Here is a 13,408-nt window from a genome sequence, read left to right on the forward strand (position 1 = left end):
GGGTTAATCTGCTGGGAAGTCTATTCCTGGGAAGATTGGCAACTGTCTTGAACATTTTCCACTTTTGAATAATATTTCTCACTGTAGAATGATGGACCTGGAATTGTTTGGAAATGGCCTTATAACACTTTCCAGATTGATGGGCAGCAACAATTGCTTCTCTAAGAACATTGCTGATCTGCTAAAACTTCAGCTTTTATAGAGGTGGTCACACTTGTTGATGATCAATTAATGAAGGGCATTTGTTTAGCAGCTCCCGTCTGCTAATTAGAATCTTAATTCTTATGGAAGCAGTGAGGATGTACTTAGTTTTTCACACATGGCTTCTCCATTTTGTGTTTTTTTTAATGAATAAATCATGACACAGTGTAATATGTCATGTGTTATTGTTCATCTGAGGTTGTATTATGTCCTGATGTAAAACCATAGAATTCAAAGAATTTACACAGTTTTCATGTTAACACATTTAACATGTTCATACATATCAATTGCCATTGCTTACAATTAAACCTAATGTAGACTTTAAAGTGTCTGTGATATTCACCATTCATCATTATGCACTATAAGTTAAAGATGCTGTTCCACCTACTCTGCTGAACTTAAAACATTTGCACTTTTTAAAAGCTTTTCCATTGTTCTTATGTGATTGAAATTTCAGATGCATTAATACAATTGTAGTAACATATTTAGGCTTAACATAGTAAAGAGTGCAGTTAGTGTTTTGTCAAAATTGATTAATATGTTAAGCAAATGCTAATGAGGCGGACAGTAATTTTGTATCCCACCTGGATTACACTGATATTTTGCTAGCAAAGGCTGCCGCTTCATTGATTTCAATTGAAATGCTAGTGAGCATGTGCAACTTTACATACTAATGCTTTCTGGTTTCAGTTGAGGCAATCAGGGAAGGAGGAAAATGAGACAGAAGTCTCATTTTCTAACGCTGGTAACTAAACAATATATGTCGTCCATGCAAAACAGGCTTCAACATGCATTATAAACTATATTTTAGAGATAAGGCTCTTCTTTAAGTTTGTAGAATTTAGTGTATTACTTTGACTAAAATTGTCTAATTTATTAAGAATAAATATATAGTTATAATAAAATATTTGGAAAGAAGATGCATGGACATGCAGTACGTCTTTTTGAATATTACAATAATAATAATAATAATAATAAATAATAATATTCATTTAATTTTATGGGAGCTTTACAAGTGTAACATAGGTCACTTCATACTGTGATTATGCAAAATGTATGCAAGATATTTAGGATGATCAAGATGATGAAGATATCATACACAAACCATATACAGATGAGACAGGTTCGGTGTTTCAGGCTACAGGGTTTATTTCATTGTTAAGCCTTAATTCAAGTGCTTGAGTTTAAAAGATGATTCTTCTCACCTATTCACCATGTGACTATATTTTAACATGCTTTACTTCAGTGCCTGAATCTGCAGAAGGAAAGACAGACCCCATGTTGGAGAAAGCCACAAAGAAGATGAAGACTCTGGATGAAATACTACAAAAGGCATTGGCCAAAGAGAAGGAAGTTATTGCTCAGAGTCTAGCAATTCGAAAGCAGTTACGGGAAGAGCTTAAGGTTGCAGTCTTCCAAAGAATTCCCAAAAATGCAATTCTGTGGCCAATATAAATAGACAGATGTGTGAGAATGACAGTAAAATGTACTTATAACTAGTAGACTTATCTCCATCACATCTCTAGGGAGATTTCCCTGCAAATGCAAAAAAAAAATGCATCAAATTCAAATTCAATCTGACCTTATTGCACTCCAGTAGAACCAGCAGCCTCCCAACTTTATCAAATTTACAGCATCATATTAAGTGTGACCACCTGCAGATTCACAGTGGAATGTAAATAATTATATCTGGCTATAAGGAACAGGGGTGACATGAATGGTAGACTACAGCACAATACATTAAATAACATGTAAGAGCATCGCTCAGTTTTTATTCCCAGTATGGACCTGAGTATCAACTTTCAATATTTCACTTGTTTGGTTACATATTTACTCATCTTTTCAAATAAAGAAAGTGTTGATTGATGAATTATACTGCTAATAAATTCGTACATATTATTTTTGATCACTCTTTGTTTTTGTTTTTTTCTTTAGCAAATACCTGTACAAAGCCATGAAGAGAGTTTGAACACAAATACATTTCTGGCATTAACACCAGAGCCTGATGAAGCACAAGGTAAACGAAACATAAGCTTGTTTTCAAATGTCACAGTAATAAAACCTATTCTGTATGTACTGTGTAACTACATTAATGTGTCACTGTATTGCCACTATGTGTGGCGTTATCAGTAGTATTGCGCAGGATCGGAGAGCCTGGCAGATGAACCTCATTTACATAGAAATTACTTTGGCACTATTTAGATCGCTTAGTTCTTGTAAAAAAAAATCTTTGTTGAGACTTTGGAAGAAAAAATAATGATGATGGAGATGAAGCAGCCTTACATACCACATGCATTAAGAAGCTTTATATAGGTTAAAATACACTCACGTAACTACATGGGTCATAGCGAGGCCTGTGCCTCTAGGGGGTCCGGTGCGACCACTTGTTCCTGTCTCATCGTACCTGTTCAATATAGTTTAGAAAGGCCCTTCCGAACTACAGCAGTGTGGGCCCTTCCTTAATTATTTTGAACCGGAACAGGAAACAGGAGCGTATTGGGGTCACGTGGTGCCGCAGTGAAACAGAGGATGTTGCGAGTGGTGTGCAAGCAGCCGGAGATAAAGCGGCTGGTGAGGTGAGAGGAAAGCGGGGCAGGCGGGATGTATGTATATGTGTAATTGTGTGTGTGAGCATGTATGTGTAACTGTGTGTGTGAGCATGTATGTGTAATTGTGAGCGCGTGTGTGTGTGTATGTATGTGTGCTTGTGTGAGCATGGATGTGTAATGGGTGAAATGGAGCGTGTGTTAGAGAGTATTAGTAAGTGTGTGTAACTTGTGTAAGTGTGTTTACATAGGTGTGCTAGAGTGTATGTTGGAAGGGGGGGCAAGGGGCAAAGAAGGCACAGACAAGTTGTGTAGTTGGGGGGGCTCAGGGACATTTTTCGCACCAGTGCCCTGTGATTTCTAGTTACGCCCCTGATAATTTAAAAAGTGATTAAAAAGGCTGTGCTCAGCCTACATCGCCCCTGTAGTGTAATTTGACTGGGGGATCAAATATTTCCCCTGTAACGAGCTCACAACGGGCTGCGGGTGCTTGATCTGCCCCCAGTTTTTTAGCAGGGGGGACTGCTGCAGCTCTAGGCCTGGATACGTCACAGGCTTTAATATAAAAAGATCACTATCCATTCTAGTAGCTTATTTTTATAATTGACTGTATAGTTAGTTCACAAATGGGTCAGATTTAAAAACTCACTTTTAATTTTAATACTCTTTTTTGTTATGGAATTTCAGTAGTTTCTTTTTTGTATTCCCAATTTCTTTATACTGCTTTGTTTCATTTAAATTGAGTATTTTTCATGTTACTCAAACTTCATTGTGTAACTGCCCTTGATGAAAAAAGTTTTGTGCAAAATGATTAGTTTTAGAGAAATTGGTATCCAGTAGATGGCAGCATTGACTTTAATTCCTTCACAGTCAGGTTTCTGTGTTAGGAGTCATTTTTAACAGAGAGGAAAATGTTATACAAGATAAGAAGCATAAGGGCCTTTTAATCGTTCCCATTCTTTCCTGCTGTTAAAACCTCAAATCTTTTTTGGTCTTTGGTGTATATTTAAATTCCCTTCCTGTTCTGCTGGAAGCTTTTTTGTTTCACTTACTTACCACCCTCATACCTTCTATTTTATGCATGAATATCCCATATTTGAAATATTGTGTCTTAAATGTGTGTTGATAACTTTAGTTCTTACTGCAAAATAATGTTGCCATACTGATAGAATTGTTACCATATTTTGAATTTGTACATTTTAACTAAAACAAGTTTAGACCTTAAACTTGATTGCTTCATATTTGAAATACCTGTTACATACTTTCAGACTGTTCGAGCATTTAACTACCATCATTAAAAGCAAATTTTAGTCCTGAAGGTCGAGTGAATTCTGCAACTGAATAATATTTACAAATTTCCTGCCAATTTCGGTTCACCCTCCAACGCAACTCAAGTTGACTTAAAATCATTTTGACCGCAGCCAGTTGCTAGTTTTCAAAAATACCTCTATAAGTTGAGTAACTTATAATAACTCTATACGTTGAATATTACAAATGATTAAGCAGTAAGCAGAACACCATTTAGCTAACTAGCTATGTTTACATTTTGTATATACAGTATATTGTGACAAAACCATTTCAGTTAAGATGGTGCATTATGGCATATCAAATGCTATCTCTATCTCTAGGGGAGTGATCTAGGGGAGTGATCCTCAGGAACGCAGATCTTGCAGGAAACGTTGTTTTTATTTACAGGTGCACTTGAAAATGCCCAACACAAAATCATAAAAATTAAGCATAGCTCCCTCAACAGATGCAGGCTCCATAAGAACCCCAGACTGGGTTCTCCAGGCATCATTCTTCAACATTTTGCATGAAATTTTGACTGGGAGGGGGAATGGAGCATAGGCCCTCCCTGCTCTCCAAATGCTCCACTCCAGGGACACACAGGTCTGTGAGGTGAGGATTCATGGACAGAAACAGAAGTATGCATATGTGTGTACATGTACGGAAGAGCAAGGGAGGGTTATGTGACATGATGTCACATAGTGGATGACCATATACACACACACATATACACTGTTCATATACATACATGTACATACACTGCCCTTACACAAACATATACACATACACCACCCTTACAAACTCCTGACCATACACACAAACATACTAGGTCACACAGCACAGCTTTATCCACGTCCCTGTCTTCCATCCTGTTGTGTGAGCGCGAGGTCTGTCACTCCAGACCTCGGGTTTCTTGCTCCCTAATCACTACTAATCTCATACTCATTCTTTCGGATGTTGCTGTCACTTGGCACCACTACATCTATCACCACCACTGTCCTCTGATCCTGGCCTACTACCACAATGTCAGGTTAAGTGGCCTGTACCTGCTTGTCCATCTGGATCTGGATCTCAGCCCTACTATTCTCCCCAACCTTCTGTGGAATCTCCCATTTGGACTTGAGAGGATTTAGCCTATACTAAGCATATGATATACTGAGCAGATGTTCCCATGTAACATGTAAATAAAATTAAGACACACACACTTAGAAACACGCACACACACTCAGAGACACACACACATAAATTTTATATATTTCCAGTATTTGAGAGTCCCATCCAGACTACCTACCTCTTGGGAGTTCTGGTATGGGTCCTCTTTATCTTCCAGCGTTTAACTTTTTGTGCTGATGCCGGGGCCGGAGTGACATCATCACCCGGCTCCCGGCATCAGAGAGGGTGTGCAAGAGAGCTGTGCAGGGGAAGATTGTGCAGCTCTAGGATTTATCAGCGTAAAACACGCATGTAGGGTTTCAGCTTCATATTTTAGTTAAAAAAGTGCGTGTTATACGCCGTCACATTGAGACGCAGGCACTGTAAAACCAAGCCTGAACTCCTGCCAGATTGTCGCAGTGGAACATTACTCTCTGATACTAAATACAATCACCCCACAATACCACCGCCACTACGATTGGGAACAGCTCTAAGAATGCCAGATTCTTGGAAAATCCATCATCCCTACGGGCTTCCGGCCAATATCATCATTCACCGATTTCCCTTTTGGGATAAAATAGATGATGTATTAGCCTGTATTTACATGGCACCATTTTTGTAATGATCCCCAGTGGAGATAGCCACAACTTACAACGATTTTTCCCAAACTACCCTTGGAAATTGGAAAGCTGAATCTGAATTCCTAACTGATTATCAGAATATCTCTAGAAATTCTCCCTTCTATATCTTCTACTTTGTTTTTTGCTTAAGGTGCAGCCACCCCTAGTTAAGTTTCAATTGAGACTTCTGGAATTTTCTACAGAGTCACCTTAAGACGCCAGCTTTTCCCCTATACTTATTCTATATCCCAACATACTCACCCGTTGGTGCTGGGCCAGGCACACTTGCCAGTGCTCATCGAGGAGCCCTGGCACCCCCAGCCCCACAGAAAGCAAAGCGGAGAGATACTCACCGTTTAATGTCTGTCAGTTCCCCTGCAGCGCTGTCAGAATAACGTCCCAGAATACCAAATTTGAAAGACGTCTAGTTTGGAAACAGTTATGTGTGTTATAAATAGTGTAAAGGAGTCCTTTATTTTATAACTTACTATATATATAAATGCCAGTTAAGAAGAGGGTGTCCGAAACATTCTGGGAAATACTTTTTTCTAATATGATACAAGTGATATTACTGTAGATTATTTTTTTTAAAAAAAACTATTAAATTGCACCTGTTATTATAAAAGGACTGAATGTCACATTCCAATACCATGTTCTTCTTTTCTTGTTCAATAGATGCATTCAACCTCAAAACAGACAAAATGTTCCTATCAGTATTCTGTACTCAACTTACCGTTGAAGACTTTGACCAGAATGACAGAGAAACTATACAAGGTACCTTTGTGCACTCATACAAGTCTGTGTTTCAAAATAATAATAATAATAATCCATTTTTTTAGTTTCTTAAATGGAGAAGACACGCAACATAGAAATTTAGAACATGATGGCAGATAATAGCAATTTGGCCCATCTTTGGCCCATTTTAACCTCTACAAGCATAGTTCAATTACATATATTAAATATTATATTATATATATGGTCCGAGAGTTTAGAGTTCTTGCTTCTAATTTGTTTAAGGAAAAACAATGATCGAACCTATGACCTAAAATATGCAGACTATTTACTGGTCGTGAAAAGACCTAGTGTGAGCAAAAAATATGGTTGTCAAACCTTATTATGAAAGTTTAAATTCTGACATTTACTGTAGCTGTATTGGATCTATAAATTGTTGTAATATTTGTATTTATGTCAGCTTTTAGAAAGATGGACATTAGAAATGCTGCGTACTTTCAGGGAAGGGTTGGTACCTTCTATACTAGGAGCAAGTAATGCTGAATGCCCCCTCAGTAACTAATATACGCTGGGACACACATAACAAACACTCCCATTAAAACAACACACTTCCATCACACATACCACACCTTACTCTCATCACCTCTATCACAGATCACAATTCACTCCCACCACACCTATCACACACCACTCCCTCCCACCTGACGTCCTTACCGTACTGGAAGGCCTTCTTTAAAGTTGATCACTTAACAACATAACATCCCCACCAGGCCTCCTCACGTGGGCTGGTCAAAGTCAGAATGGCCCTATTTGAAGAACTATAAATGGCCTGGAAACATGAGGATAATGTGTGCAAGGTTAAAAACCTTGGATAACGTGTTAAAACCTTTTAATTAGCAATATTTTAGTTAATGTAAAACATACGATCAATGTTTTTTCATAATGCTCTAAACGTGCCTTTTCCATCAGGTGATGTTTCTACCTCAGAAACAGCTGGCATACTAAACAGTGAAAGAACAAGCCTGACAGCAAAACAAAAGAAAAACACAAACCAGAAGAAAGGGGTTGATTTTATTCAAAGGAACATTGAGGTATGTTATAATCTTCATTCCATTATATTTAATTGGATTAGTACAGTGGCACACACAGAAAAGGGTTGATGGCACTAAGATGGACCTTAAAAGTGTTTTAATTTTTGAAATATTGCTATTTCAGTAGCTGAATCGTGAAACTTGGGTTGGTGACCAGAAATATCTGTCTACACATCTAGTTAGGTTTTTGTTTCTCAGCCAATCATATTACCTACTGTCATGGATCTTGCCTGTCCACATTGATACACATCTTACAAATGACAGGTCCTCGTACAAAGTTCTCTGGAACCCTGACCAAACCTGTTGCCAAAGATGTGCATGCAAGCAGGATAGAATTGAAAGATACCAGAAATCCTGTTCTGGGGCCATAAAAACTGCACTGGGGTCACAAGCCACAGGGAAACGAACATGTTAATAATAATAATAATATCATAAATATTTCCAGGGGTTTCATACTAGACATGCAACATGAACATGTTCAATGGGCTGACGGCGTTCTCTACAATATTCAGTGACTGGGAAATGAGAATGTGTTATTTCCCAGGCACACAGGAAATATATTTGGTACCTATATTGATAATAAAATAAGGGATCTCATGAATATGAAGTTACTTACATATGAGGTACCATAATTACGCTATGCTAAGTATTATAATTTAGTGCTAGGTTTGGTAAAATCATGTAATACTGTTGTAAACTCTTCCTTGGAATCCTTGGAGGAAAACATATCTCCTCTCGGGAAAAGATCTACAAGGCACGAAACCACCAACAGCACAGCATGCCTGTCATGATACACCAAAAAAAAAGACAACATTATTGAAGGGAAACTCGGCTTTTCATGTTCTGCAGAACAATGTTTACTCAGGGCATGTACATGGAAACTGTAATTGAATTGCAGGTGTTTATCTCCAGACAATGAGTGTCGAGCGCATGTAGACAAACAAATACTTTTTCTACTAAAAATGAATATGAGAGAAAACAATTTCTTTTTGACAAGGACCTTAACATTCAGAAATTGCCACAGACTTCCATTAGTTACAGCAGTGATTCTATGTCTTTCTGTGTCTTACTCTCTTTCTTTCTGTTTGTCTTCTTTATTACTGACTATTTGTACTGAGATTAAACATTAAATATAATGTGCTTTGCTTTTATGCTCTAAATTCTATTCATTCATCTTTGGGGGAAACCATATTATCATTTTTCTGTTTTCTTTGAACCGTTATTAGGGATACCACATTACCATTTTCTGTTTAATTTGAATGGTTATAGTTAGTTTTTTGCTAAATGTTTTTTTTATATCAGTATTAGGTATAGTCCAAAGGAGTTGGTAAGTATGTTAAATGTCCTAAATATAATTTGATGGTGGCAGCAAGAGCTCTGTGCCTTATAATCAGTTACTTAGGTAACCAGAGGGCTGGTTTTTATTAACCCTTTCACTCCCACACTCATTTTTACTAAATGGCTTATTTTACAGCTAGCGAAAGACGCAGGGTCCACTTTTTTAACTGAAGAGGAAAATTTGAGGTTGCAACAACTTACCACAGACTCTGACAATGACTGCAGTGATGAAAACATTATAGTAAGTTAATGTATTACTTAAATACAATACTAGAGTGCATATGTCACTTTCCCAATTCCTGCATGCTACAGTTTTACACACACATCACACTAAATGTTTTTTTTTTTGCCATTTTCCATATGTTTTCTTTTGCCTACTTACATGCTGATGGTTGTTGCATTCAGGCTTGCATTGTAAGGGGCGAGGTAAAGCCAAGAAATTTCAGGCCAGGAAATTAGAGCAGACAGTGCTGGCCTGATTCAGTTACCCACCTTAATGATATTTTTTTGTTAACTGAGGATGAAACTGCATGATTTGCTATTCATCTCCCTGACTAAATTCAAAATTGAGACATCTAAAAAAAAAAAAAAACTACATTGAAAGCAATAGAAAACAACATCTACTAAGCAATTCCATGGGTTAGTATAACTTAAATAAAAACTTTCTTATGTACATTATAGACCATAAAATGTACAAAGCGCCTAGCCCTTGGATAAGGTTGGCACTGTGAAGCTGTGTGGACACAAAGATGGCACAGGGAAGCTTTGTGGACACAAAGATGGCACTGTTAAGCTGTTTGGGCACAATGGATGGAGGGAAGATACAAAGTTAACTTTTACAAAGACTGAGATTTATGACACTAATTCAGTTAGAAACAGAGGTGAGGCAAATAGTGACACTAACCTTAAATAAGGAAGGCATGAATTAGTTTGTGAATCTATTTACTTAAAATGAAAGATTGCACCTGCAATATTTTTGTATAAACCTTTGCATTTTATGGGTCTGGCTGATTTCCCTCCTGGGAGGCTAGGTCAATTTTCATAGTTTTGCTATAGTTATATTAAGGTGCGAATCTTATTAACAGCTTACATGTTACCTAGAAAACACACACATACACATATATGTGTGTATGTATGTATTGTGACAGAAAGCATGGGATAACAGGGTGGTTACTCTCAGCAGTTTTTTTACCAACCCCAGGGAGATGTTTGGAATTATTGCTTCCATGTTAATTGTGTATTTTGGGTCCCTGGGGTGGAGGGTCATGTCACACCGGTGCTCTGTCATAGAAGCCCCGGCGTAAGTGGCTGGCAGCAACGGAGGTTGTCTGCATGCAGCGCTGCAGGGGATATCGATACTATAAATTACACTAATAATTTATTTAGTTTTATCGAACAACAAAAGCAAAAAACATTCTGTCAAAATCAACTGATCCTGGTGTCACCAATACTAGTATATGGCCTGTGATGGGCAATATTCTGTGTGATCATTTTCTAGCCAGCTGATTTATTTACAATGCCACTGTGTAATAATGATATCTTTTTAGGGAAACCTGACCTTGTGCATACCAGGAGAAGGCTACGCTCCAAACTCAGCACAACTTGATCGTCTTGCAGAAATAGAAGCTGAACTGCAGAATATCCACATCACGGACATGTCCTTTGTAACCAATAACTGCGTATGTATCCATATGCCTGTTTTTTTTAAAAATGCAACGTACAAAAAGTAGCAAATAATGTATATAGCTTATATAGTAATGAAATAGAAATTGAGCAAAAGTTATATTAGGTTGAAAACACTTTATTATTATTTAAATTATGTTCTAAAAATTTATATCGGGTATAAATATGAATTTGTGACAAAAATATAAAGAAATAGTGAAAATTGTAGAGACATAGTTATGAGGCCATTTCACAATTCATACTGTAAGTGGGCTGTGATGGTCTTTAATACTTGCCTAACAATTGGAAGCAGTAAACACACAGTTGTGATCAAATGTTTGCATACCCTTGGAGAATTGGTAATACATGTACCATTTTTATAGAAAACATGAGTGAGCAGGCAAAACACATTTTTTCATTTCTTATGGGATTCATATTCAATTCAGAATGGCACAATCGTAAAACAAAACATGGCCACAAAGAAAAAAATGAAATGACCCCTGCTCAAAAGTATACCCTTAGTTCTTAATACTGTGTGTTGCCCCCTTTAGCATCAATGACACCATGCAGTCTTTTGTAAAAGTTGTCTATGAGGCCCCAAATTCTTGCAGGTTGTATAGCTGCCCATTCGTCATGGCAAAATGCCTCCAGGTCATGCAAAGTCTTTGGTCGTCTTGCATGAACCGCACGTTTGAGATCTCCTCAGTGTGGCTTGATGATATTAAGGTCAGGAGACTGTGATGGTCACTTTTTCTGCTGTAACCACTGGACGGTCATCTTGGCCTTGTACTTAGGGTCATTGTCGTGCTGGTAAGTCCAAGAGAGTCCGATGTGTGGCTTTCGTGCGTAAGAATACACATTTTCTGATAACATGCTGCATTCAACTCACCGTCAATTTTCACAAATTCCCTGTGCCTTTAGAGCTCAACACATCCCCAAACCTCAGTGAACCATCACCATGCTTCACAGTGGGGATGGTATTCTTTTCGCTAACGGCCTTGTTGATCCCTCTTCAAATGTAGCGCTTATGGTTGTGATGGTCTTGTCACTTCAAATTACAGTGTGCCAGAGGTGTGAGGCGTGTCAAGGTGTTGTTGGGTATATTGTAACCAGGCTTTTTTTTCATGTTCATGTATCGTCATATTGTACTCCTTGCTATAACCACACTCTTTTTTCAGAGCAGCCTGTATTTCTCCCGAGGTTAGGTGTGGGTTTTTCATTGTATCCCGAACAATTCTTGTGGCGGTTGTGGCTGAAATCTTTCTTGGTCTACTTGACCTTGGCTTGGTATCAGGAGATCTCCGCATTTTCCACTTATTAACTGAATAAGTGATTGAACAGTATTGACTGGCATTTTCAGGGCTTTGAATATCTTTTTATATCCTTTTCCATCTTTATAAAGTTCCATTACCTTGTTACGCAGGTCTTTTGTGCTCCCCATACCTCAGTATCCAGCCTGCTCAGTGCATCCACATGAGAGCTACAAACTATCATTGCCATATTAGCCTGTGTGTGTCACCTTGTGTGTCTGTAACAAGGGTCATTTGGGTGATATATATTATCGTTATGAAGGAGCTAAACAACTATGTGATAATAAATGGCATTATATGATCATTAGCCTTAAATAAAATCATCAGTCATATTTTCAAAATCAATGGCAACATTTCACAATTTCTTCCAGGGTATGCAAATATTCAGGATAACCATAAACAGTATCTGCTGGCTTTTAAGTTTAAATAGAGCCAATTTTAACATGCTCTCAAGGCTCCTCTACTCTACAAATCAGGCAACACCTTCCCTACTCAAATCAATTTGATTCAATGACCTGACTAAAGTCAAATGTGGTAAAACATCTACTAGACTTTTACTTACTCTGCCAGCTCCAACTTCTAAGTGGCCAATGAAAGAGTTGGCAGAGTTCCCACAATAAGTCTGAGAACCTGATCAACTACCTAATTGGTGGTTATATTGTTTTGCTGTTCTCAAAGTGTTTATTTTGGTGATACAATCATTTCTGGCTTCTGTCAATTTCGGCTGAGAACTCCTGTTGTTGTGCATTGTAGTCAGGAGCATTGAATTGCTCTGCACATTTGTATACAGACTGAATGTTCTATATTTCCTGACTAAGACTAAATTTAATCAGGAGCATTCAATCAACACCATTCTGAGTAATTTAGTCAGCTGAAGCTATTGGGAGCTCAATGATAGCCCTATAATAAACAATGCTATTCTTTCATTTATGGCTTTGCCCAAGCTGTGGTGCCTGTCTTTGGACAGTCACCATTCCCCTTGTGTCCGCAATTCTCTCACTGCTTCTGATCAAAGTGACCTGAGTTTCACCACAATTGGTAGAGGGGGTCTTAAATAGATGTCCTCTACCACTTGGAAGCTAAAAGAGTGATCTGCACAGCAGGAGAAATAAGAGTAGGATGCTTGTTCAACATCTGGTCTCAGCTGGTCTGCAGAGATCAACAAGTATCTGAGTACCTCATGATTTCCAGATGAATATGGAATGTATAATAAAAAAGGTTTTTCCTTTGGTGAGTTTATACATCTCACATACCACACGGTAGCACTTTACGTGGACTGTCAGTAACATGTGAAATGTATACGTGTCCTGTAACATATCCAATATGGTCATCCGAACGTAGCCATACTGCTTGCACGAAGAACAATATAGAAAAATGCACAGATGTATGTTGTTACGCTATCTTGTAATTATAATATTTATGGAAATCAAATTCATACAACAGCTTTACTAACAAAGGTGTTATACTTG

Source organism: Sceloporus occidentalis, unplaced genomic scaffold (assembly GCF_023333645.1).
Source record: "Sceloporus occidentalis isolate IW3139 unplaced genomic scaffold, rSceOcc1.0.p SCAF_188, whole genome shotgun sequence".
Lineage (NCBI taxonomy): Eukaryota > Metazoa > Chordata > Lepidosauria > Squamata > Phrynosomatidae > Sceloporus > Sceloporus occidentalis.